Source organism: Panthera uncia, chromosome D1 (assembly GCF_023721935.1).
Source record: "Panthera uncia isolate 11264 chromosome D1, Puncia_PCG_1.0, whole genome shotgun sequence".
NCBI classification, from domain to species: domain Eukaryota; kingdom Metazoa; phylum Chordata; class Mammalia; order Carnivora; family Felidae; genus Panthera; species Panthera uncia.
The window spans coordinates 8,233,240-8,261,161 of NC_064808.1; the positions used below are offsets into that span (position 1 = coordinate 8,233,240).

General features: G+C 50.2%; 1 long non-coding RNA gene across 1 annotated transcript in view; it reads left to right on the forward strand.

The window, feature by feature from the left end:
* Nucleotides 1–25,229, forward strand: part of LOC125932339 (uncharacterized) — a 53,967-nt gene extending 28,738 nt beyond the window's left edge. The window contains exon 4 of the long non-coding RNA XR_007460578.1: nucleotides 24,168–25,229. This is a non-coding gene — a long non-coding RNA (uncharacterized LOC125932339). The remainder of the gene's footprint in view (nucleotides 1–24,167) is intronic.
* The last annotated feature ends 2,693 nt before the right edge of the window (nucleotides 25,230–27,922 follow it).

Here is a 27,922-nt window from a genome sequence, read left to right on the forward strand (position 1 = left end):
TTTTCAACGTTTTTATTTATTTTTGGGACAGAGAGAGACAGAGCATGAACGGGGGAGGGGCAGAGAGAGAGGGAGACACAGAATCGGAAACAGGCTCCAGGCTCCGAGCCATCAGCCCAGAGCCTGATGCGGGGCTCGAACTCACGGACCGCGAGATCGTGACCTGGCTGAAGTCGGACGCTTAACCGACTGCGCCACCCAGGCGCCCCATATCTTCTTTATTCGTTCGTCACTCGATGGACATTGCTCTTTCCATGATAGTGCTGCTATCAACATTGAGGTGCATGTGCCCCTTCAAATCACTATTTTTGTATCCTTTGGATAAATACCTAGTAGTGCAATTGCTAGGTCGTATTTTAATTTTTTTAAATAATTTTTCTTTTTTCACATATGTATTTTTAAGTTTATTTATTTATTTTGAGAGAGAGAGAGAGAGAAAGAGCAAGCAGGAGATGGGCAGAGAGAGAGAGAATCCCAAGCAGGCTCCACACAGACAGTGAGGAGCCCACCGCAAGGCTTGAACTCATGAATCATGAGATCAGGACCTAAGCCGAAATCAAGAGTTAGATGCTTAACTGAATGAGCCACCCACGCACCCCTATTTTTAATTTTTTTGAGGAACCTCCATATTGTTTTCCAGAGTGGCTGCACCAGTTTGCACTCCCACCAACAGTGCAAAACAGTTCCCTTTTCTCCTCATCCTCACCAACATCTGTTATTTCCGGAGTTGCTTGTTAATTTTAGCCATACTGATAGATTTCAGGGTGGTATCTCATTGTGGTTTTGATTTGTATCTCCAGGATGATGAGTGATGTTGAGCATCTTTTCATGTGTCTGTTAGCGATCTGGGTGTCTTTGGAAAAGTGTCTGTTCATATCTTTTGCCCATTTCTTCACTGGATTATTTGTTTTTTTGGGTGTTGAGTTTGATAAGTTCTTTATAGATTTTGGATACTAACCCTTTACCTGATATGTCATTTGCAAATATCTTCTCCCATTCTTCAGACTGTCCTTTAGTTTTGCTGATGGTTTTCTTCACCATCAGAAGCTTTTTATCTTGATGAGTTCATTTTTGCTTTTGTTTTCCTTGACTTGGGAGACATGTCTAATAAGAAGTTGCTGAGGCTGAGGTCAAAGAGGTTGCTGCCTGTTTTATCCTCTAGGATTTTGGTGGTTTCCTGTCTTACTTTTAGGTCTTTCATCCATTTTTGAGTTTGTTTTTGTGTCTGGTGTAGGAAAGTGATCCAGTTTTCTGCACGTTGCTGTCCAGTTTTCCCAGAACCATTTGCTGAAGAGACTGTCTTTTTCCATTGTATATTCTTTCCTGCTTTGTTGAAGATTAGTTGGCCATACATTGGTAGGTCCATTTCTGGGTTCTCTGTTCTGTTCCATTGATCTGTGTGTCTGTTTTTGTGCCAGTACCATACTGTTTTGATGATTACAGCTTGAATTGTGATGCCTCCAGCTCTGGTTTTCTTTCTTTCTTTCTTTCTTTTTTTTTAAATTTTTATTTATTTTTGAGAGAGAGAGAGAGAGAGAGTGAGTGAAGGAGACACAGAATCCAAAGCAGGCTCCAGGCTCCGAGCTGTCAGCACAGAGCCCGACGCGGGGCTTGAACTCATGAACCATGAGATCATGACCTGAGCCGAAGTCGGATGCCTAACCGACTGAGCCACCCAGGCGCCCCTGGTTTTCTTTTTTCAACATTGCTTTGGCTATTTGGGGGTCTTTTCTGTTTCCAATCAAATTTTAGGATTGCTTGTTCTAGCTCTGTGAAGAATGCTGGTGTTATTTTGATAGAGATTGCATTGAATATGTAGATTGCTTTCGTAGTATCGACATTTTAACAGTATTTGTTCTTCCAACTCATTGAGCATGGAATATTTTTCCATTTTCTTGTGTGTCGTCTTCAATTTCTTTCATAAGCTTTCTATAGTTTTCAGTGTATAGATTTTTCACCTCTTTGGTTAGGTTTATTCCAAGGTATTTTATGGTTTTTGGTACAACTGGGAATGGGATCAATTCCTTGATTTCTCCTTCTGCTGCTTCATTATTGGTGTATAGAAATGCAACCTATTTCTGTACATTAATTTTGTATCCTGTGACTTTGCTGAATTCATGGATCAGTTCCAGCAGTTTTTTTGGTGGAGTCTTTCAGGTTTTCCACGTATAGTATCATGTCGTCTGTGAAGCGTGGAAGTTTGACTTCTTTCTTGCCAGTTTGGATCTTTTTTATTTCTTTTTGTTGCCTGATTGCTGAGGCAGGACTTCCAACACTATGTTGAACAACAGTGGTGAGAGTGAACATCCCTGTCGTGTTCCCGACCTTAGGGGAAAAGCTCTCAGTTTTTCCCCATTGAGGACCCATATTAGCTGTGGGTCTTTCATAGATGGCCTTTATGATCTTGAGGTATGTTGTCTCTATCCCTACTTTCTTGAGGGTTTTTATCAAGAAAGATGCTGTATTTTCTCAAATGTATTTTCTGCGTCTATTGAAAGGATCTGGGCATAGGATTCTTGCAAATAAAGAGATGAGAGATGAAGGTTTATGGGAGGTGATGATCTAAAGTCAGCGGTCATTCACAAAACTGTTGACCTTGCCCACCTGGGATGACCACCCATTGGACCCTTTAATCAACACTCAAGCCTCATCCAGCGGCTGTGTGACAAAGCATTTGGACAATTAGCTGAGTTTTGAACCTCTTAACTTTTGTGGTTTTGGTGGCTGGGAATCAGAGTTTTACTTACAGGAGTTATTCTTTAAATTCTAGGAGATTTTTCCATGTAATTTTGGTTCGTGATCTGGCGCTCATACATGAGTGAGGTGTGCTTCCTGCTTTCCCTGCGTTGTCCACTTTGTGAACTCAGGCCATCTCTCAAGCCACCTACTCTGTGCCTGATATCTCTCACCCTCATGGAGTTACCCCTTGTACCTACACAGCACCTTAAACAGCCCTCGACCAAGCTTTTACTACAGTCTGGTTATGTGAATATAATCCCAAGGTAATTAATATAGCTAATATAATTATCCCACGGTGGAAGATTCTGGAGGGTAGGGACCACATGTTGTTTACTCATCTTTGAGCCCTTGACACTGGCACTGTGTCTGACCCAAGATCAGTCTTCAGGAAGTGTTTGCTGAGCTGAGCTGAACTTCAAAAGAGTGAACTGTTTGCGTCAGTTTCACGGTTTAAAATGGCAAACGTGGGTCACTGAATACATTGCACACAGAAGGAAGGCACTGCTGGAAGTTTAGCAGGGTGTGTTGGGAAGTTGCCTGAGAGTGGCCGTCTCTCTTTTTCAAAGCAATTACAGCTTCTAACATGCTTTTCTCAGTATCAAAAGGCTTGAGTATTTCAAGATGCATTTTTGGAATGCTGGGCGAGCCATGGTGGAAACATCAAGAAGCTAGGGTATTTCTAGGATGCGTGTGCTCTCTGACATTCTGCAGATTTTGAATTGGAGAATATGCATTTTCTTTTAAGGAAATGCAATGATACTAGTTGGAAGGCCATACTTAAATGTATTGAACTAGACTGTGAAGAAGGACCTAGGCTTTGTATAACCACCAAGTAAACCAGGTCATTTAAAAAAATGTTTATTTATTTTGAGAGAGAGAGAGAGAGAGAGAACAGGGGAGGGGCAGAGAGAGGGAGAGAGTGAGAGAGAGAGAGAGAGAGAAAGAGAATCCCAAGCAGGCTCCATGCTGCCAGCGCAGAGCCCGATGCAGGGCTTGAACCTACGAACCGTGAGATCATGACCTGAGCTGCCAGCAAGAGTTGGACGCTCAACCGACTGAGCCACCCTGGTGGCCCATGAACCAGGTCGTTTAAAAGAGAAACCTGAGGGCCATCATGAGTATGCAAATGATTCCTAATTAACAGGCATGTTGCTTGTAGACTTATTGCTTATTGTACCGCATAGTTAAAATGCTTCCTTACCTTCCTTGTACTGTGAGTGTGCTTAGTAGCCTCTGTTTACATGATCACAAATCCTCAATCAGGGGAGTGTTTGAATTAATACAGTTTTGTTTCATTCACTGATCTCACAAGTATTCACTGAATGCCTATTATGTTCCAGGCACCACGGATAGCAATGAACAATCCGAATCCTTGCCCTCTTGGAACATTCTAGTGAGGCCAGGCGTGAGGATGGTTGGCAGAAAAGGAGGAAATATCTGCTATGTAGAGCTGACAGAAACTGCTGATGGATTGGATATGTGGGGGAGGTGGTGAGAGAGGGATCAAGGATGACTCCTAAATTTTTGGCCTGAACAACTGGCAGAATGCCCCCGCCATGCACTGAGCTGGGGGAGGCAGGGAGAAATGGATCTGGGAAAGAAAACCCCAAAGTTCAGACATCAGGGGGGATGTCAGGGGCGCAGATGGTTGTGCAGAGGTCTGGTGTTCAGGGGAGCAGTCTGGGCTGGAGATACAAATTGGGGGCTTTCTCAGGCTGGCTTAAAATAACAGAAATTTATTGCCTCCCGGTTCTGGAGGCTGGAAGCCCAGAATCAAAGTGTCGTCCGGGCCACGTGCCCTCGGAAGGTTCTAGGGAGGACTCTTTCCTTGCCTCTTCCTGGCTTCTGGTGGTTGCTGACAAGGCTTGGCATTCCTTGGTTTACAGCTGTACTATTCCATTTCTGCCTCGTCACACACATGGCCATCTTTCCTCTGTACCTGTCTGTGTCTCTTTGTCCAAACTGCCCTCTTAGAAGAACCCCAGTTGTTGGATGAGGGCCCACCCTAAACCAGGAGAGTATGGGATCCGGAGCAGTGCCTGGTTCATGGGGAGATGTATTACAGAAACTCCCGAGTAGGCATTCAGCAACTTTTATAGCCGAATCCCCCAAGCACAGGTTCATTCTTGCAGCTATCCATCTGTTTTCTCTTTCTCAACAGTATTGGTCTGTAATCAATAGGAAATAAAAAATTAAAAACCTCCCTCCCTCGCCACCGGTTGAGTAAGATAGGAGCTCAGACTTCACCTTGGATTTGGCAAGTGTGGGTGGCCTTGACCGTGGAGGTTTTGTTGGACTGAAGGGGAGGGAGCCTGAGTGGAAGTGCTTCGCCAAGAATGGCAGGTGTGAGGGGCGCCCGCGTGGCCTTGATTTTGGCTCAGGTCACGATCTCACAGTTCTTAAGGTGGAGCCCTGCTTCAGGCTGTGCACTGACAGCACGGAGCCTGCTTGGGATTCTCTCCCTCTCTTTCTGTCCCTCCCCTGCGCTCTCTCTTTCTCTCTCAAAAATAAATAAATAAACATAAAAATAAAAGAATAGCAGGTGTGAAAGGATTTGGTGAGTATGGATAGAACTTCGCTCTGGAGGGCAGCGAATCGGGTTGGCAGGAGGAGGGAAAAGTGGGATCAAGGGAGGTGTTTCTTATTCTTTAAGATGAGGGATCTCAGACCTCGTCTGCATGCTCAGCGGAAGGGAGAGGGGGATGAGGCAGAAGAGAGGGTGGTCAGGACTGGAGCCCGTAGGCTGGTGAGAGGAGATGGCATCCGGTGTCCCCTGGAGGGTGGGCTCCTGATGGGAAGGAGCAGGGGGAGCACATCTGTATTTGGAGCGACTTCCCCAGTTTTAGCTGAAAGTCCCCTGTCCTGGGAAAGCTTTAAAACAGAAAGTTCCATGTCCCAGGGCCACTCCCCTCTCCCAGTCCCAGGCAAACCAGGTCAGGTTTGAAGGGAGAGTTGGATGCTGGGAGGCCAAGGGGCTTGTTGGAGGGAAGATGAGGTAGTCTTTAATCTTTGGCTTCTATTTTCTGGGTGACATAAGGGCTGAGATCATGAACTGAGAGCAAAGACAGGGAGGGAGGCTGGAAGGGAGAGGAAAAGTGGTAGGACAGCCATCTTGGGAGGGGGGAAAGGGAGCTCGCTAAGAAATAGGGTAGCACTTCTGGGCAGTGCTGGGTGGCAACTTGTGATCTGTGGTCACCCACGTCACGTGATAGCAGGCAGAGCGGCAGTGGGGTGTATACACTGGAAAACTCCAAATGGCTAACGTTCTGTCACAAGCGATTTGTTGGAACACAGGACGCTAATTGCGTTGTCCTGGAACATGGTGGAAAGGGGTACGTCAGCAGAAACACATTCCTGGTCTGTAGGACTTCCAGATGAAAACAGAGCCGCAGCCAACTCTCCTGAGAGTAGATTAGCAACACTTTCACTCAGACCTTTGATTTATTCCCATAGGGGCTGTTCATAATTGTAGTGCAGACCCGGTCACGTTGTCCACACCCTTTGTAAGCATGGCACCCTTCCTCTCCTCTCTTGCCGAAACACCCCAGTGGCTTGCTCATACCAAATACTTCTTTGCAATTTGCAATTACGATGATCTGCAGAAGCAACAGCTTAACACGAACGGAAATAAAAAGTTACTGCCCGGCGTGATTTCACCGATCTTCGTGTTAAAGGAGTCCGCCCGGATTGCCGGTTTTGGTTTGTGCTGCCTCTTCTTTTGGCAGATTTTAGGCATTTAATCAACGCGGGTAATTCAGAAAGTAGCAAAGCATAAGGATTTGGAGTTACAACACCTGGATTTGAGTTATCCACGTACTGGATTTTGGGCAGGTGACCTTCTGAAGCGCCTCTAACCTGCCAGCCTCAGTTTCGTCATAAAAATGTGGCTAAACTTACCTGTGCCAGCTGCTTCATAAACTCTGTGAAGGAAAGTGTCGTGTGTCACACATAGGTTGGCTATTGCTCTGATTGTTTGCGGTGTGGTTCTGTGCCTTTCTTTGGTAGATTTCAATTCTGCAGCTTTAATAATAGGGACAGAGAAAACTGCTGATCCCCTGGGCGTGGTGGCTAAGCTCCTGATGACCGTCAGGAATGAGGCGCTGGACTAGGGACCAGGGATGAAGTGAGTGTAGAGTAGGGGTGGAGGGAGTGAGGCACGGGTGTGGGGTGGGGAATGTGGCAAGAGAGAAACTTCTGGTTGTAAGATACTGGGTGTGGAGTCCTTCCAGGCGTTGGTAAGCCCTAGGGGCCGCCTTAAAATGGGATTATAGAAATAGTGTCCCGGGTCCTCTGTTTCAGAATGCAGGCTGCGATGAGGCCGGTTTGGAAAGAGTTGTATTTAAAAGTTTACATGTCTGTCACTTAAAGTTTTCGCCTTCAGCTATTCAGGAAATTCTACTCTATAAAGTGACTCATTCATTCCCTAAGGATTCTGCACAGCCAGGGTTTTACTGGGTCAACCGCAGAGACATCAATTCCTGGAAGATTGTTTCCATTTTGTCATGGACTATAACTTGGAGGTAATATTTTTGAACACCCAATTACGGAGAACTCGAAATACTTTTTAGAAATTAGCTCTTAAATCCTTAGGTGCTGTGTCCTATGACTATGACAAGTAGAAATGCTTTATCATCTCTAGATTTGTTACTTGTTATTTAAAAATTAAAAAAAAAATTTAAATGTTTATTTTTGAGAGAGAGAGAGGCAGAGTGTGAGCGGCGGAGGGGCAGAGAGAGAGAGAGAGAGAGAGAGACAGAATCCAAAGCAGGCTCCAGGCTCTGAGCTGTCAGCACAGAGCCAGACACGGGGCTCCAACTCACAAGCTGTGAGATCATGACCTGAGCCGAAATTAGCTGCTTAACCGACTGAACCACCCAGGTGCCCCTAAAAATTTTTTTAATGTTTATTTATTTATTTTGAGAGAGAGATAGAGAAAGAGAGTGAGCATGAGCAGGGGAGGGGCAGAGAGAGAGAGAGAGAGAGAGGAAGAGAGAGAGAGAACCTCAAGCAGGCTCCGGACTCTGCTATGGGCCTGATGTGGGATTCAAACTCACAGACCATGAGATCATGACCTGAGCCAAAATCGAGAGTCAGACGCTTAATCAACTGAGCCAGCCAGCCCCTAAATTAGTTACTTTTAATGTGCTTAAAAAAGCAAGTTCACGTCCAATTCTACCACCATACAGACACCTCCCCTCCAGGAAATCCAACTTACCTCCAGTTACCGAGGGGGTCCTTTGGTCTTCTTTCCTTGATCTCAGCCTCTGTCTTCAAAATCCCATTATTTTCATCTCTCTGCTTTCCCAAGCTCAGGGCTTGGTCTCCTGCTCCTCTCTCACCAGCCACTAAAGAACTTTTATCCCCTCTTTAATCTTATTTATTTCCCTTCTTTAATTTTATCTATCTATCTATCTATCTATTTTTAAAGTAAACTCTACCCCGGACATGGGGCTCGAACTCATAACCCAAAGATCAAGAGTCACACACTCCACCAACCGAGCCAGCCAGATGCACCCCTCCTTTAATCTTTTTAAAAAGATACCACAAAAGCAAATTCTTACCAGTTATTTCAAATAACTCAAAACCGTCTATAGGTGTTTTTTTGGTTTGTTTTTTTGTTTCGTTTTGTTTTCTTCTGAGAGAGAAATAGAGAACAAGAGGAGGAGGGGCAGAGAGAGGGAGAGACAATCCCAAGCAGGCTCCGTGCTTTCAGTGCAGAGACGGATGCAGGGCTCGAATTCACAAACTGTGAGATCGTGCCCTGAGTCGAAGCCGAGAGTTGAACGCTTAATCGACTGAGCCACCCAGAGCCCCAAATAACTCAAAACTGCTTAAAATGAAAAGTAAAAGTCACCCCCACTGCTTTTCCAGAGTGGTCCCTACCCTCTCTGGGGAAACTCCCCAGGCTGAAGGCTTCAGGACTGTGTCCGTGGATCCAGGGTTCCAATTCTAGCCCTGGGAGCGCTGGTCCCTCCTTTCTGTTGGACATTGTCATGAGGGTCTCTCGTTTCAGACACAGCACGTCTTCAGATTTGTTGGCGGGACCCCCTGCGGATAGGATTTAAGTGACCTGCAAGAGAGGTTTCCTGTGTGTAGCCCTGGGAAATATATTTGAGCTTTGTGTTCCTCAGTTTCCTCATCTGTAACTTGGGGAGTTAGGACACCATGGGCCTCAAGCACTCTTTCCTCTAACTCATCTCTGTGTCTAGCCTCCTCTTCCTCAATTCATATTTCTTGTTTCTTTTCCTGCTGTTGTTTTTTTTTTTTTTTTTTTTTTTTGTCCAGCAGAAAAATGTCGAGGTGCAGACATCAAGACATCAGAGAGCTAGGGTCACCTTTGGGCTGGCTAGCTGTGTGACCCTGCCAATCACGTGGCCTTTCTGGACCTGTTTTTTCATGCAAGAAATGAAGGACCAGGACTCTTTGATCTCCAGGAGACTTTCCGGTTCTGACACCCCATGATTCTCCTGACCTCCTCCTACCTAGGGGTGACCCCTCTGATCGTAAGGGAACCGTGAGCTCTGGGCATTTGCTGCTTTTAGCACAGGGTGGTGATAGTAGGTTTGGGGCAGGGGACAAACCAGGGAAGCTGGACCCTTCTCTAGAGTCCCTGAGTCAGCTCCTCTTGGTCTGACTTCATTTTTTCATTGGGAGTGTTGTGAAATCCCAGAACATCACCCACGCCCACTCTCAACCCTGAGTACATTTGGGGCGCATTCCAACACCAAGTAAGAGCCATTTGGAGATGACCTTGGAAACCCCTGCTCCTTGTCCTTGTGTGTGACTTTGAAGGGGGGCTAGAATGACTAGCCATCCCGGCTTGCCCTGGACTGTCCCGTGTCCCAGGAACCCCCACAGGGCACACCGGGGACGGTCGGTTCCCCTACTGCTCTGCCCTGTCAGGGCCTGGCTCACTTCCTGAGCGGGGTAAGTAAAGGACCCAGCGGGGCAGGGAGACTCAGAATCAGCCGGAAGGCTTGGTGGATGCGGATTCCTGGGCCCCACTCTGGAGAGCCTCTTCCGGTAGATCTGGGGCGGGGGACTGCGAATTGGCATTTAAAGGCTTCCAGGTGAGTCTGGTACAGGTGGATCAGTACCGCACCCTGGGACACACACGGTGCTTGGGGTAATGTGGGGAACAGGGTTGGCTCCTGCCCTCATGTTGCTTGTGACATGGGCAGAAGCCCCAGCAGGGAACTCAGCTCCCGTGTGGTAGAATATAATGGACACTGTAACATGAGTAGCACGAGGACCAAGATTCTTATTCCTCCTCCCACCCTCCCAAGTAATCCAGTGCTTACAAAGCTCGGCTTTGTTCATTAAGAGGGTTGACTTGGCATTTTTCGGCAGGGGGCCCGCAGGGAGTTTGAGTGAGTTGCCAGAGATGACCATTCCCTGCAGTTGACGGCAGACTCTCCCATCCCAGAACTACCCCTGCTCTGTCCGCTGCACCGCGTGACCCTCTGGCGAAAGCGCGAGGGGACCACCTCTAAAGGGGACCGTCTCCACGGCCCACTGTGGCCCTGACCTTCCGGCATGGAGGGCGGGTGAGGAAAAGCAGCCTCGTTCTTGTTCTTGGTAGGGCAGCTGTCATTTCTGTTGCTTACGAGCTGCCCCTTTTTCTAAGGTGAATTGATGAGCTAGAGTCCCCAAGGGCACTTAGTCATGGGGATGATTTGAAGAGGACCCGAGATGGCCTGTAAAGGGCAAGCTTATTCTCTGGGTTCAGGTGGGTTCCCTCAGTCCCTGCTGCCACAGAACAAAATGGCGGAGGCGTCCCTCAGAGGGGAGAGGAACAGAGCGACAGCTCCACAGGCCTTCAGATGAGGGACAAGAGGTTCTTGGGGTCTTGGAAGGACATGTCACCGCTGGGGCTCCAGGAAGGCCAGCGTCCACGGCAGCCTGGAGCTGTGGGGCCGAGGGTCACCACTGGCCATGCTGACTCATCAAGCTGGTCTGGGAGCTGAGCTGAGGGCGGCTGTCTTAGTCTGTTTGGGCGGCTATGAGAGGATAGTGTGGACCGGGCAGCTTATTAGCCACAGAAATGTATTCTTTGTAGCTCTGGAAGCCTGAGGTCAGGGCGCCAGCACAATTGGGTTCTGGCGAGAGCCCTCTTCTGGGTTGTAGCCTGCCCACTTCTCCCTGTGCCCTTACGCATTGGAAAAAGGTGAGGGAATTCTCGGAGGTCCCTTACATAAGAGGGCTAATTCCGTCACAAGGATCCCACCCTCATTCCTAATCACTTCCCAAAGGCCCCACCTCCTAATATCATCATGCTGTGGTGGGGGGCAGGTGGGGTTTCAACAGATGAATTTGGGCGGGGGGGACACAAACATTCAGTCCTTTTTAGCATCCTTCCAGGGGCTGGTGGCCTGGGCATCCCTAGTTGTGGGGTGTGATGGCTGTGAGCGCCAGCTCTGGAGTCGCCCTCCTTGGGTCGAATCCCGTATCAGTCGGTCACTTATCAGCTGGGATGACCTTGGGGAAGTCATTGACCTCTCTGGGTGGCAGTTTTCCTATTTGTAAAATGGAGTAAGGTTCCCTGTGCTGTTGAGAGGCTGGAATGAGAGAAGCCTGCAGACGGCTTAGCGCGGTGCCTGACGCACAATAAAAGCTAAGCTTTCTTGTAATTAGTGACAGAAAGTGGCAAAGACCCGGAATGAGGTCTGTATTCATTTGCTCAGGTTCCCATAACCAAATACCATAGGTTGTATGGTTTAAACAACAGAAAATCATCGTCTCACAGTTCTGGAGGCTGGAAGCCCAAGATGTTGGTGTCGGCAGGTCTGAGTGCTTCTGAGCTCTCTTTCTTTGGCTCGCCGATGGCCGCCTTCCCGCCCCGTCCTCACACGGTCTTTCCTCCATGCATGGTCGTCCTTTGTGTCTCTTTGTGGGTGCAAGTTTCCTCCTTTTACGAAGACACGGGTCAGGCTGGATTAGGGCCCACCCTAATGGGCTTATTGTAACTTAATCACCTCTTTAAAGGCCTTGTCTCCAGAGTCACATTTTGAGGTGATGGGGGTTAGGGCTTCAACATACGGATTTAGGGACACAATTCAGCCCATAACAAGGGCCCGTCTCAGGGCCAGGATATCTGAGGGTCAGACACAAAAGGCCCCCTCTAGGGAGCCAGACGTGAGAGTGAGGCCCAAGCTTGTCTGGGGGCCCGTGCTGTGGTCGCCCAGACAACCCATCCTATCGGGCCATGCTGCTGAGTGCAGCGTATTTAGGATTATGGTGGATGGCTGGGTTTGCCTGGGCTCCAGCCTGGCAGGTGTGGTTGAGGTCAGCTCCATGGGTGGAGTGAGGAGGTGAGTGTGGGGATATGGAAGGGAGAGCAGACAGTGGCTCTCGAAGAAACAGGAAGATCACATCCTTGGGAATTGGGAGACAAAACAAAGCCAAGGTTGGGGGCCCTGGGCCCCCGGCCCAGCTCTTTAGGGTTCATAAGACTCTTGCTTGCTTTCAGTGGGGTCAGGAAACCCTTTTAAAGAAGCCAATGTGATAAGTGGTCCAGTATAGGCATCCATGCATTTTCTTCTGAAGTGCAAATTTGAGCTTCAGCAGAGAACCAGCTGTAGGTCTTTAGCTTCTCGGAGCCTTTTTAAGGACAGGCCTGGAGCCCAGCATGCGGGCAGGTGTCAGTCCACTAAATTTCAACCCCAGGATGAGCTTGTGAGGGTCACTTGTCAAGCCCCCACCTCTCCCCTCCCACATTTCTCTGCCACAAGGGTTCCCCCCCACCCCCCCCGAGCTATTTTGTGGACATCCCCATCATCCTGGCAGCTCTGTCCCTGTGGATCACGAAAGCCCGGATTCCTGGACTCAGCATCCCTTTGCCTGCCATCGGGATTTGATTTTGGCCAGAGGCACCCCCCCCCCCAGGATGGAGCAGCCTGTTGCTGGAGTGAGGGTGGGCAGTTCCTGCTGTCACGACCAACATCCCAGCTCTCTCACCTTGATCCTCTTACTCACGTCTTGTATTATTTAAATGGCTTGGGTTTTGATAGTCTCTCTGCTCATAGTCGTCCTGAGCGGGCTGGAGGTTGAAGATGGCATTCTTTCCAAACATTTGGCTGCCTCGGAACTGGCTTAGAGTTTCTGACCGTGTGCGTGGCAGAGGGTCTCTGGATGCAGTCTTCTTACAGAGATGTGTTCCTGGGGCAGAGCTCCTGAATCCAGTCTGGAATTCAGACTGTATCGCCTACTTAAAGGGTCTTCTCAAGCCACCCCTCCTCTGGGGGAGCAGAGACACCCTAGAACACCAGCTTGTAACCTTCTTGGAAGGCAGCGGTGCGATGCCAGGTGCAAGTCCTGGGTTCGAATCCCGGCTCTGCCGTTGTTGGGCGGGGTCTCCTGGGGTGTTTCTGAGTCTGTTTCTTTGTTCCTGACACACATTAAGTGCTCAGAAATCATGGCTGATTTTATTTTTATTATTGTTATCACCCGTTCAACGTCCTCAGCCCAAATGGCATTGAATACAGCGGTTTTCCCTGGAAGGAGGATAAGTAACTGCCCTGGGGCCATGCTGGTCATCAGGGAAGCCGAGTGACGAGCTGGACAAGAGTGATAACAGCCAGCTCTGAGGCATCACTTGATGAAAGAGCGATCTGAACCGTGGGAGAAAGTGGAGACAGGTGTAATATATCTTAAGCACTCCTTCTGACATGTCACGATAACGCTGTTCGCTCTTCTGGATGCAGTACCTAGATATGGATGGGGTTTGGAGACGGGATGCTCCTGGGACATCTGACTTTATTTTGGGTCACTGACGGGCCTAGGGTTTTCCTACTATTCTTGCAAAATTTGCTGAAACCCCTTTTACGACTTCACACGTCCCATCATGTGAGCCCTGGGGAGAGCTCAGACTCCGGGGATGGGGGTTGTCCAAGTCACCTGCTGTCTTTGATCTCTGTCACCCCTCAGCGTGGGAAGTCTTAGGTGGAGGTCAAATAGCACCATGGCAGGGACCGACTGTGAAGGCACTGGTGACCGCTCTGACACTGCCTGCCTGCCTTCCCCACCTTCCAAATAAAAGCAGCTGGTAGGAAACGACAGGATTCCAACCGACCTCCCCAATCCACCATCACATGGGATCGGAGCCCCCTCTGGAACAGGCATGGTAGGCAGAACTGCAGGCTCCAAGGGGGGTTGCTTCCAAATCCGGCTCCCCACCTTACAAGCCTTTCTTTTTTTTTATTTATTTTTTATTTTTTTTTAACGTTTATTTATTTTTGAGACAGAGAGAGACAGAGCATGAACGGGGGAGGGGCAGAGAGAGAGGGAGACACAGAATCGGAAGCAGGCTCCAGGCTCTGAGCCATCAGCCCAGAGCCCGACGCGGGGCTCGAACTCACGGACCGTTCGAGAACTCACGGATCGTGACCTGAGCTGAAGTCGGACGCTTAACCAACTGAGCCACCCAGGCGCCCCACGCCATTCTTAATTAATCTCTGTTTCCCCCTCCTAGAAAGGGGGACAATAAAACCATGCACATCATAGCACTGTCACATGGATAAGATGAGAGTAGAGGGGTGCCTGGGTGGCTCAGTTGGTTACGCATCTGACTTCGGCTCAGGTCACGATCTCACAGTTCCTGAGTCCTAGCCCCACGTCAGGCTCTGTGCTGACAGCGTGGAGCCTACTTGGGATCCTCTCTCTGTCTCTGCCTCTCCCCATCTTGCGTGTGCATGCACACTTTCTGTCTCTCTCGAAATAAATCAATAAACTTGAAAAAAGAGAGATGAGATTATAAATGTGAAATACTGGGCAAGTAGGAAGAAATGTTATCTGTTACTGTTCTTACTCTCTTTGGGGTGGGATTTGCAATCTGCCCACAGCCATCCTATGAGGTGATTATTATTATTAAAGGCTTTTAGTCTTCTAGAGAGCCTTATTTTTTTTTTAAGTTTATTTATTCTTTATTCTTTATTTTGAGAGAGAGAGAGAGAGAGCGAGCTCAAGTTGTGAGGGGGGAACAGAGAGAGAGAGGGAGAGAGAGAATCCCAAGCAGGCTCTGTACCTGTTAGTACAGACCCTGACTTGGGGCTCGAACTCAGGAACCTCGAGATCATGACCTGAGCTGAAGTTAGATGCTTAACCGACTGAACCACCCAGGTTCCCCTAGAGCCTTATTTATTTTTTTTTTTAAGATTTTAAGTAATCTCTACACCCAACGTGGGGCTGGAACTCACAACCTTGAGATCAAAAGCTATACAGGCCCCCAACTGAGCCAGCCAGGCATCCCCTAGAGAGTCTTATAAATAAGCAATTGTTCTAAGCCATCTAGCAACTGTCCTGCCAGGTGGTTGGCTGGGCAAGGACCTGGGGTGGGCCCAGGGTGAGGGTCTGGGGCTGTGGAGGGCCCTGGAAGAGACAGTGGACCAGAGAACAACCTTTCTCTGACCCGACATTTTGCCCTGGGCTGTGTTCCCCAAACCACGCAAGTTATTTAAACCGAAGTCTCACCCCCAGGATTGTCTCGCCTCCAGGATTGTTCTGAGTTTCGGTGGAGGAGAGATGGGTTGAGACCCGTCCTTAGAACATGGAGGTGGTAGCGCTGGCCCACAGCTAGAAGGGCTGGCTGAGATGTTGGCTCTTCCTGGAATCCGAACTGACCTCTCCACCAACCTTCCCCATGACTGCTTTTTGGAAATGTGATGAGCTTTTGATATTTACTTCAGTCAGTGTCGCCGGGTGGCCGCTGCTGCGCTAAGCGCCCGGAATGCAAATAGGGGAGAGATGTCCCGGTCTGTAAGTCCAGTGAGCCTAGCTAGGGCTGGCTGGCGGTTCTGGGCCTCTCTGCTGACAACTTCCGGTCTCCTGCCTGGTGGACAAGGGCGAGGAGGGTGTTCTGCTCGTGCGGACAGCAAGGTGCCTTCAGGAAATGGGTGGCCTTCAGGAAATGGGTGGCCCCAGTTGGGAGGAGTGGGTGGCGTGGGTGGGCCAGGGAGTCCTAATCTTTGGGGAGGGGGGAGCCACTGGAGGTGTTAATACGGGGAAATGACAGGAGCTGGCTTTTGGTTTTCTTATAATTACAACAGCCATCACAACGATCGGTATTGAGCACTGTCTTGGGATAGGCATTAGCTAAGTGCTTTGCCAAATTCTCTCGTTTAAGCCCCCTTTGCAGACGAGGCTGGGAAGGTCCACAAAGCCCAGTCACATAGCAGCAGACAAACCCATGTCTATCCAACACCAAAGGCCTTGCTATGAACTGCTCCTCAACCTTCCTGAATCTCAGAGTCCTCATCTATAATACCTCCCGCACAGAGTTGTCTTCGTAACTTGGGGAGGATGGTTGGCACTTGCCACAGTGCCTGGCATGTTGTAAATGCTCAGTAAATGTTGGTCACTCTTGTTTTTGTTATTGTTGCTATTATCTGTTGGAGAGAGTGGCCGCGGGCATGCCAGGTGCTGGGTGGTACCTTTGGGTTGGAAACCACATGGGCTGGCGTGAGTAAACTGAGCTAATAAAGCCACTCCTTCCAGAGCAGGGTGCTGACCGGGGTTCAAGGCCGCAGTCTGCCTGCACCCACCCCCGTTGCTGTGGTTACCGACCTGGGCATCTCGTTCTCTCTGTCGCGGGTGCCTCTCCAGCTCAGGTCCGGGTGACCCCGTTCCCACCTGGGATCGTTCCACGACTGCTTCTCTGAGGCTTTCTGCTACGGCCCCTCTCTCCATCTGCACTGGCTTCATCTCCAGGCCACCCCCATCTCTCAACGGGGTGACTGCGAGTCCACACTGCCTCTCCCCTTCCACTCTGGCTCCAAATTCCAGCCTCAGTGATCTTTAAGGAACACAAATTCCATGGTTAATCATCTTATCTGATGACTTCCAACTGCACTCTTAGCAGAGCAGCCAGCACCTTCCCAAGGCTTACTGGGTTCTGCAAGGATCTCAGCTTCATTGGACTCCCCTCCCCTTCACTCACTTCTCTCTCTCTCTCTCTTTTTAAGTTTATTTATTTATTGAGAGAGAGAGAGAGAGAGAGAGAATCCCAAACAGGCTCTGAGCTGTCAGCATGGAGCCTGATACAGGGCTCAAACTCACGAACCGTGAGATCATGACCTGAGCTGAAATCAAGAGTCAGGCACTCAACCGACCGAGCCGCCCAGGCACCCCCATAACTTGTAACTTTCTATTTGTTCATTGTGTCCCCTGCTAGAGTGTCAAATCTAGGAGGCCAGCCAAGCACATAGAAGTTGCCAGTGGGTATTTGTGGAGTTAGCCAACAGGTAGATGAAGAGGACACACCCACCCAGGAGCATGGCCCTCCATGGATATGGAGGACAGGGATATTCAAGGGGTGGGCAGAGGGCCTGCCAAGGAGTCAAGGAGACTTGAGAATGAGAGCCAGGAGGGAAATGTCAATAACCAAGAAAAGAGTGACAGCTCGGCTGGGGATGCTTTTGGCTGCAGGTAACGGCAAACGTGTCCAGTGGTATAGACACAGATGAACTTTTTCACGGTCGGAATGTTCAGCGGCCAAGCTCTGGGCCGGTGTTGCTGAGGTGTTCCTGGCCTTCCGTCAGCCTCCAACATCACATCCTCACACAGCTGAGTTCAAAGACAGGAAACAAGGAGCAGCATGGGACAGACATCTTCTGTCTTATTGTTGTACATGTCTCTCTCTTATTGGTGGGGGGTGGGGGTGGCGGAGGGGCTGTCCCCAGAAGATCCCAACCGACGTCCCTCTATATTCCACTGGTCAGAAAAGATGCAGGCCTGCCTGCCCTTGGACCAGGGCCGGTGCCCATCTTGCTGAAATAAAATAATCTCTTTCCTGTCCTTGAACAAAGTTGGGCTCATGCCAGCTAAGGAGAAGGGGAATGGCTTTTGAGAAAACAATGCAAAGAGCTTGCCCTAAGCACATTTCACAAGGAGGGTTTTTTTTCTGTTGGTGTAACTGATGCAGGGAGGTCAGATAGGATGGGTATTGAGCAGTGGCTGCTGGAGTTGATGCTTAAAGACTATGTGTGGCCCTTGAGAGAGCATCTCCCACTGGTTTGGGCTGCCCTCTGTGGGGGCTTAGGAATTAGCGGGAGAAGTTGCGGAGAGCAAGGTAGACCACCGGGAAGTTTGGTGTTAAGAGTAAGAGGAAGGATGGGACGGTCTCTGGCCACGGGAGGCAGACACAACGAGGTTTTCCCAGTTTGGGGCAAACTTGAAGATGTTTATTGGACGAGCCAAGGAAGCCAGTGGGAGAGAGGGGGAAGCAAGATGGCGTAGTTGATTCCCTTGTCCCCGAAAGAGGCACAGGGATGGGGTCAAGTGCACAGGAGGCGGTAGCTGTTACTGGGCAGAGCAGAGAGGCTTTTCTGGAGACTCAGATGCCTTCTGAGATGGGAGAAGGGTGGCAGGATGGTGAAGATACCCAGGAGGGATGAAGATTCCCTTCACTCTCCTTTGTGGGACAACGGGTTCATTTAGAGAGTGAACCTGTGAACTTGACCTTTCCAGCACTTTTGTTTTGACAATCGGACATAACAGACTAAACAAAAACAAAAACAGAAACAACCTCCACCCCCAAAACCCAATCCATTTGTGTGGTCCTCCACTGGGAAGTCCAAGGACAAAGGCTGATCCTTGGGTTTTCTTGTTCAGACAGCCTCACAGCACACGGTCAGGGGAGTGGTCATTCCATCATGCCGTCCAGAGACTGCAGGTCACTTAACAGACCACGCAGAGCTTCCAGATCCTTCAGCGGATGGGCAGCAGGGTGGAGGGGGTGGGGCACACGAAGTAGGGCACAGAGGGCTTGGGTCCCAGGTCCAGGCGGACCACTTACAAGCTGGGGTTCACTGGTGTCCTCCAAGCCTGCAACCCCATCTGCAGAGGGTTGGAGGGTGACAGCTCGTCTTCTCCCTCCTCTGCCAGCAGGTTTACAACGCGCATGCTCCTTACAGGGAATTAGGGGAATGCCTTCCTGCCCCCTCCACCAGCCCTTGCTGGGGAGTTTTGACTCTGCTCAGTACCCGTTGGAACAGGACGGTGTTTTCTTTCACCACTCACCCTGGTCCCTCACTGCTGGCATCTTTTCCCCTTTGTTTTTGGGAATGATGGCAGAGGGCCCAGCTAGGACGATTGAGAGCCAAACCTTTCTCCTCTATTTATCCTCATGGTAGCCATGGAGGCAGCAAAAAGCAAGCAGAAGTTTGACTAGATATATGAGCTCAATATTCCACAACATTTGAAGCTGGTGCCTACTTACGTAGGCGGCATAAAACACAACATTATGTTAAAATGAAGAATAGCCCCAACAGGGGGGAGAAAAAAAGTGCATTTTTAAGAAAAAAATCTCAGCGGGAACATTCAGATGCTAAGTTGGTAAGATTGACATCGGCTCTGCGTGTCTCCCCTCTGACAGCACGTTAGCGTCCGTCCCCATGGTGTCCTGTGTCTCAGGGTGCAAGTTCTGAAGGGGACACATCGTCTCTTGGGTCACTCTTTTTATCTGACACGTGGGGGTGACTCCAGGAGGGCTCTGCGCGTGTCTCACGGTGTCGTAGGGGAGGCTGATGTTCGTAAGAAGCGCGGAGCGGGATTATTTTAGTCCCGTCAAAACTGCCCCAGTCAGATCAGTCCGGCCCGGCGCTCGGTCGCCTGGACCCCCCCTTCGTCACGACTAAAACGTGACTAGCGGTGGCGTCTCCCTCGTGGGGTGGTTGTGGGGGTTCCATCTACACCTGTAAAACGTCTAGGAAAGCGCCCAGATGGTATCAGTTAGTCAACCGACAAACATAGAGTGCCCGTAGCTTGTCGGCTGTGCCTTGTGGGAAAGGAAGCCCCAGAGGGCGGCTCTGTGTCTAGGAATCAGCATCTAGCTGGAGAAAGAACACGGACCTGGTGGGAATCAGTGGAGAACCAGTGCAGCCTCCAAGCCCTGCCTTTCCCCGCGGCCTGGACGTCCTGGAGGGCCAGCAACTGCTGGGTGGGGTGTGCTGTCGGCCCAGCCCTGCTTACTCTCCTGGCAGCCAAAGCCAGGAGAAAGGAGAATCTGGTATTCATTTGTGTGGTTGTTTCTAATTTCCTTCTGCTTTCGAGATCCTCTTCTGACGGAGAACAATGCCCTGAACAAGGCTCCGGCTTCCTTGGCCAGGCACCACCCTGCTGTGGGGGAGGCGGCGCCCAAGAGAATGCGATGGCGGGCACTCCAAGGGCAGAGGGCCTTTGACTCCTGTCCTCTGAGAGTGCTGGGGATGGCGAATCCCAGCCTCTGGTTTGCTGTTAGATCCCTGGGGCTTTGAGCGAGTCCTCTGCCCTCCCCAGACACCCCCCCCCCATCTCATTTATGAGTATTGTTTTTAAACTGTCCCTATTTGCCAAGGAAGGACAGTCCTCCCTGTATCACCTTCCGGGGCCAACAGGCTGGGCCATGTACCCCAGCAGGAGGGGGTGGTGTTGGGTCCTTGACAGCATTGCCCTGGCCAGGGCCAGCTCACAGCCCGGCGCCTGGGAGGGATCCTCAGCAGAGGGTCCTGGGCAGACATTCCCTGCCCCCCCACCAGCCAGTGATGTGCAAATTTTGTGGAGGCAGAAGACCCAGGACTGGGTCCAAAGAAAGGGCGGGGTTTCCTCATTCCTTTCTGTCTTCATACTTGGCCTCTTGTTTGTGGGTCTCAGTACGTTAATCGGCCTCACCGGGTTTCTCCGGAAAGTGGAGAGAGTCAACCCAGAATTGAGTGACCTTCATGTGGAATGGGGCCAGAGGAGGCCGGACGGCTGACTACGTTCTCCCGATCCGCAGGGCTTCGCTGCGGGAGGTGCTGTGGGGGCGGCAGGTGGGAATCGGAGGCACAAGGGCTCCAGCAGCGAGGTCGCCTCTGAGCTGGGACCAGACCGGGTGGGTCGCCCACGCTTAAGTCCATCCGGTGCCACCGTCACCCTCGCTGCACATCCACATGCCCTCCGTGCCCTGTTCATTTCATCATCCTCTTGAAGTAGATTTATTAAAAAAAAAAAAAAAAATCCTCACATTTAATTAAAAAGAAATCTTTTTAATTATGGTCACTACCATAAATGAAATCCCACAAAATGTCTAGTAATTGTCGACACAAGTTCGTCACGGTGAAAATGCAAATATTCATCACGGAGCTGCTAAAATCTTGGGCTTTGTGTATGTTCCTGGTGGTCTCCGTGGGTGTCTGGTGGTGATGTTGGGGGTGAGCTTGACGTTGGCAAGATGTAATGAGTGGGGTGATTCGTGCCGACTGGTGACTCCATCAAAGACGTTCCGGGAAGGCATCCCTGCTGCTCGACCAGAGGCCCCCCGGCAACGTGTCAGCATCTTCAACGTGGGGGAAACGCAGTGTCTCCTTCAGAGGCTGGGCGAGGTTGGACTGAATTCATCTAAGGTGGTGTGAACAGTGCCTAGTGCATAGTAAGCGCTCAGTTAAGTGCTAACAGCCGCCATGACTTGGGAGATCCCAGCTGAGGGCTGCCCTGGGTGGGGGGGTCCCCTCAGCCGCAGGCTTGGTGACAGGGGCGGGGACAGACGTGATCTCCAGGCCCCTCCCGCTCTCCACCCATCTCTCTTGCTCTCCAACTCCCCAGTTGGAACAGGTGCGGCCAGGCGGGATGCCCATCAGTTCCCTCATGATTAGAGAATTAAAACGAAGATGTGGTCATGGCATTAGTCATCGCGAAACTCCCCTGTTGGGATGGGTGGTCGTCTGTGTCCCCTGGAGGCTCCGGAATGGACTCTCAGGGATGACCGCTGGTGTCCACACGCTGGGGGCTTGTCGGATCTGCGTCTGCTGCTCTGTCTGAGCAGCCCTGGTTGTTTCTGGAATGGGATGTGTGGCTTGGAGGGAGAAAGTTGCTGTGGGAAGCAGTCCCAGGTTCCCTGGTGGGACTGGAAATTCTGCCTCAAGCCCTGGAATTTGGACTTCCTGTTTGGCCTGGCTTTGTTCCCCCACATATTTGGCTCTGGCACATCCTCTCCCTCCCCTCTCGGGATCCGTTTCCTCATCTGTAAAATGAGGGGGTTGCACTAGATCGTATCTAAGGCTCCTTTAAGCTTGAAAAAGCTATGATTTGCCTCCCACTCCCTCACTGTTCCCTCAGGCCTCTTGATTGACAGAAGGAAGGAGGGAAGGAAACAGGAGGAACCAGAAGAGCCAGGAAGCTGAAGAGCCAGGCGGGCGTCCTCCAGCATACTGGATGGGCCCACCGCACAGGCTTTTCCAGCCCCCAAATCCAAGGCACTGAGGCTGGGATAAGCCTGCGTGAGGGGAGGAAGGGGCGAAGGGAGGAAAAAGCAAAGGTGTCACAGTAAGTGCCCTAGAGATGGCAAGTGGCTAGGCAAATAAATGATGATAAAAGGGCAAATCCGGGGAGAAAAGAACACGCTCAGGGGAAGGGTTTATAAAGAGGGACCGCGAGAGTTGCTAGGATGGGAAGAATGTGTTGCACAGTGATCACAGCTCGGGTTGTGGGAGTAGGCTGCCGGCTGGAGAGTGTCAACAGGGTTGGGGGGACAGATGGCCTCCCTTCTCCTTTCCAGGTCATTTTGGAAGATGCCCCTTCCCCTCATTAGGGGTGCCTCCTCTGGAATTACAGCAATGCAGTCAGTGCGTAATGGCGTCTGTGGAGGCTCTAAGGCGGCCTTAGGATAACGGGCTAGATGGCCCGAAGACAGGTGGACATTATCCTGTGAGTAACGACACGTGAGCCAGTCATGGTGCGTTTTTCCATGCGACCTGTGCTCCTTATTGAAATAGCAGCCAACTGGTTGTCTCCAAGTCTAGGGGAAGATACTTAGAAAGCGAGAGTAAAAGAAATTAACATAGAGAGGATGTCTTCATGACCTTGGGGTGGGCAAAGATGTCTAAAACAGAACACCCAGAGCACTAACCACAGAAGAAAATTGATAGCATTTTATGAAAAATCACCACCTCTCTTCGTCAAGAAGTACTGTTAAAAACATGGAAAGGCAGGATGCCTGGGTGGCTCAGTCGGTTCAGCATCCGACTCTTGGCTTTGGCTCAGGTCGTGATCTCCCAGTTCGTGGGATCGAGCCCTGAGTCCGGCTCCGGACTGAGCATGGAGCCTGCTTAAGATTCTCTCTCTCCCTCTTTCTCTGCCCCCCCCCCCCACCGTGTTCTCTCTCTCGCTCTCTTTCTCAAAATAAATAAATAAACTGTTAAAAAAAAAAAAAAACCACGAAAAGGCGAGCCTCAGACCCAGAAGAAGAAATCTGTAACACATATATCCAGCCAAGTATTTGTTTTCAGGATATATAAAGAACAACTGTAAATCAGTAAGAAAAAGACAATGACCCCATACAAATTGGGCAAGAGGCTTAACAGACACTCATAAGATAGTATATCCAGGTGACCAAACAAACTATCACCATCACAATGTGATGATGATCACATTGATTTTTAAAAAAATGAAAAGGACGACCTGGGTGGCTCCGTCGGTTGAGCGTCCAAACTCTTGATTTTGGCTCAGGTCATGATCTCACGGTTGTGGGGTTGAGCCCTGGAGTCGGGCCCCCGGCTGAGCCTGGGGCCTGCTTGAGATTCTCTCTTTCCTTTTCTCTCTCTGCCCCTCCCCCCTGCTTGTGTGCACGTGCGCTTGTTCCCTCTCTCTCTCTAAAGAACAAAACAAAACGAAACATCGAATGGGGAAACTTCCCATGAATTTGTTCTGGTTGGGAGACGACCTGTGGTTTCCCATTCACCTGCTCATCCTGACTGTTCTGGGTTGTAAGTTCTCTGAGAAGGAAATACTGAGCATTGGCCACAGCAGTGAATATCGTGAGCCAAGCCTGGGCCCCATCCCTGCTCCTCTGAAATTGGGAGGCTCTCGGGAAGTTATTTAACTTCTCAAAGCCTTTGTTTCCTTGTCTGTAAAAAGGCGACTGTGGTACTTACCTTAGAGTTTCATCGCGAGGGTTGAATGAGGTCATACCTAAGAAGCACTCAGCTCAGCACCCGGGTCATAGCAAGTGCCCAGTAAAGGACTGGGTAGCAATGGCAGAGCCAACACTGAACTGATTCTACCTAGGTCTCTTAAAGAGGCTCAGCACCTTTCTCCTCGAAACGATTTAGCACACGTTTGAAAAAAAGTTACGCTAATGTTATCTCCGCAAAGTAGAGCCATTTTGTGGATGGGGCGGAGTCTCAGTGCTTCAGTAAGGTGTGGGGGGAGGGAGGTCATTTTCAGCTGGACTGGGCAGAGAGAGGTGTTAAAGCTGGTGGGACTGTCAGCAATGCGTAAGATTTTTGTCACAGAGAGAGGACCAGGAAGGTCATTCAAATTTGGGGGTTGGGGGAGGGAGGTGGTACCCAGAGGGCAAAGGTGGAGTCTGGGAATGGTGAGCAGGCCATTTTGAGATGATGCCTAAGATTTATGGAGGATCTAGTGGAAGATAAGGTTGGAAAGGAAGACTGGCTCAGGTGAGATTCCCCCCCTGCCAGGGAACCCAGACGTTTTCTACAGGAGGAGGAGTCGCTGACCATTGCTGAGCAGGGAAGGTACAAGATGAAGCCGGGATGTGCAGACCCACAGGGGAGGTCAACGTGACCTGGGCCAGGAGGCCATGGAGGAGGGGAAACATGCAGGTTCAGGTGGGAAGGAGTTCTATGTGATCTGGGCAGAAGCAGCGGGATGGAAATGAAAGGGTAAGTAGATGGGGAGGAGCGGGGATGGACTCCTGAAGTCTTGGAGCCAGTTTCTTGAGTATATGAAGCAGAGAGAAGGTCGGGGCGGGGATGCCAATGAAAGGGATTTCTCAACGGTTCCACCACCAGGGGTGGGGGGTGGGGGGATGCATCTCATCCCTTCCCGGGCCCTCACCTTCAAAGTCTGCTATTTGCACGTCCCCAAGAACACACTGCCCTCTTCCGGGTTCAGGCTTAGTACGGGACACCCAAAGAACGGACACAGCCTTTCTACAAACTTCCTTTCCACCCTCGCCGCCTGGGAACCACACGGAGGGAGGTGTGTCAAGACCAAAACTGCGCCAACAGCAGAACCGTTTCCCAGTCTCCCCCTCCCACAGACACAAGAGTTTGGCTGGATGCTCTGCCGAGGGGTCGGAAGGGTCTTTCGGCTGCCTGTGCAAAGCTAAGGAACGGCCTCCTGATTTTATGGAGAGACGCAAACCGTGTTTGGAATAAATATCCCTTGGTTATTGTTGTTTTACAGGGCTGTAGCAGTGGCCAGGAAGAAAACCGCCCCCTCTGAAAGTTGTTTTGGTGACTGTTCTTTGGAGCATTGTTCTAAAAATGGGAAATTACATATTGCCGTGCCAAAGGAAACAAACACCTGCACTTAAAGGAATACCTTCCACGAGGTGGCTCTCAGAGCCCCAGCCAGTTCTGGACGCGGGGCTGTTACACAAGTTTCACTTGGTGCTTTCTTCACTTTTAAGGGGATCGGGTGCTTCTCCATTCGTAACCAGGGTGGGCTTTGGCGACTACGGGGCTCCGGGGGCTTTGTCTTTTACTCATTCACTCAATAAACATCTATCGAGCATCTCCGTTGGGTCAGTGTTGGTGGATTTCACTACTCCCTTCTCTGGCCTTGTTACAAATCACCCAGAGAATTGGCCGCAGGCAGGCGGCTTTCTGGTTACTTTTTGTCAATTTTCAGAGTCAGTGCACGACTTCCGCCTCTAAATGATGGGCAGCTAGCGAGAACCCCCCAGCGCATTCTCTCCTTCCTCTTCTTTCTCCTCTCCCCCTCTCCCTCCTTTCTCATTCTACTCTATTGATCTACAAAAATAAAAACGCTATTCTTAACATGTCAGTCAATACATTTCTTTACACATATGATTTTTCAAACTTTCCAGTTATGGGACTACATACAGAAATTCTTGTTCTAGGTGTGAGACGTCAAAAGGTAATTTTTGGGGGGCACCTGGGTGGCTTGGTTGGTTGAGTGTCCGACTTTGGCTCAGGTCACGATCTCACGGTTCGTGGGTTCAAGCTCCACGTCGGGCTCTGTGCTAACAGCTCAGAGCCTGGAGCCCGCTCCGCATTCTGTGCCCCTTCCCTGCTCACACCCTCTCTCTCAACAATAAATAAGTGTTAAAAAAAAAAAAAAAAAACCTCAAAAACTAATATTTTTGGTTATCTGGTTAATAGTTGACATTTATCAACATTGATATAACTGCAAAATAATCAGGTCTTGAAATTCCATCACGTGTGAAATGAATCCATTTCGGATAGATTTGTGGTTTGGAGAGATTCCAGTTCCATAAGCTGACCTCATCTCTGCTGGAAGCAAGAAAGATGGGAGCAAGGGGAAACAATGAATCTCAAACTTTTTGGGATGCATAGACTTTGGTTAGGAGTGGCTGCCCACGAACGTGTGCATTCTTCCAATGGGTTGGCCAAAGAGTGATGGCAGACCTTCTTTGGGAATCAGGGTTATCTCTCTGGGACCACTTGGTGACTGATGTGGTCCCACCTGGAAGAAGAGAGGTGGGGATAAAAAGGGTCTCTCCGCCTATAACGTGCTTCACCTACTGTCTCCGCTTCCACATTCGTTTCAACTGTTTCACTAGAGGCTCAAAAGTAGGACCCTGCTATACTGGATTACAGGATGCAGATTCCTATTTGAGTGAATTTATTTCCCTTTTATTTACCTGGGTTTTCTCATTTCGTCCATGCCTGGCAAGAGAGCACACATTTGGATCATGCCCTCCTGGGGCTCGTGTTGCAGAGAGGAAAGCAGATACAAGGGAACATGCTCTAGTGCGATATGCGTATGGCAGAGTCTAGATGAGATGTGACGGTGGCGGAGAGAGCCCCTGGGCCTGGGAGCATCAGGGGCAGGGTGGGAAGAGTCCAAGAGTGAGTCTTTTTCATTTTTTTATTTTTTTATTTTGTAATGTTTATTTTTGAGACGGAGAGAGAGCACGAATTGGGGAGGGGCAGAGAGAGAGGGAGACACAGAATCGGAAGCAGGCTCTGGGCTCTGAGCCGTCAGCACAGAGCCCGACGCGGGGCTCGAACTCACGGACCGTGAGATCATGACCTGAGTCAAAGTCGGATGCTCAACTGACGGAACCACCCAGGTGCCCCTCTTTTTTGTTTTTGTTTTTAATTTTTTTTTAAAGTTTATTTATTTTTGAGAGATTGAGAGAGCAAGAGCGAGCGAGAGAGAGAGAGAGAGAGAGAGAGAGAGGGGCAGGCAGAGTGTGAGTGGAGGAGGGGCAGAGAGGGAGACACAGAGTCCCAAGCAGGCTTCAGGCTCTGAGCTGTCAGCACAGATCCCGACAGGGGGCTAGAACCCACGAATCGTGAGATCATGACCTGAGCCCAAGTTGGACGCTTAACCGACTGGGCCACCCAGGCGCCCCCCAAGAGCTGAGTCTTGAAGGAAGTGTACATGTGCTAGATGTAACAGATAAAAATACAGGATGCCCAGTTAAACTGGAATTTAAGTATCCTATGGCCCAGATATTGCCTAGGTCATGAAGGGAGGAGTGTGGGTCTGCAGGTGGCTTTGGGGGAGAGGAAGAGGTGACTTCGGTCAGTGAGAACTGCCTGCAAAGGTGTGGAGATGTGAACAGTGTGGAGTGGGTTGCCTGTTTCAGATAGAAACAGGAACGCAGTAACGCAGGTAAGTGCCCCCTGAGGAAGGAGGTCTGCCCGCCAGGAAGGTCCTCTGTTCTGGGCTGGCGGCATCCGATTCCCCTTTTGCTCTCCCTTCCTTCCATTTGTCTGTCTTCCATCCATCACACCCTAGAGGCTGGCGGGGAGCAGATGAGGAGGGGAACCTGGGTCTTTCTCATGGATTTGTGGCCTTAGAACCTGTTTGAGGGGACAACACGAAAAGGGTCCCGTCTCTCAGAAGAGGCTGCACCCTCAGCCTCCCGACCCACAGCTGCAACCAGAAGCATATTCATTAATTTGCTGGGAGAAAGGTCTAGTAGACTAGACAAGCATATTCTCCCCCCTGTGGACAAGTTACAAAGGCTGGGTGGTGAGCAGAGAGTGTACGAAGGGCCCGGCCGAAGGGACCGTGACCCAGTCAAAGCTCGTCGCCGGCAGAAGCCGGAATATTCCTCCGTTGCCCCTTCTTCCTGCTCAGGACCCACCTGTCTCTCTGGCTCCGTTGCCTATCCCTCCTCTTTGGCACGCCAGCCCTTTCTGTTCACCCAGCGGGGCACCGTACCTCGGGTTAGGTTTGCACGTCCTAGACGACACCCACATTCTAGCCC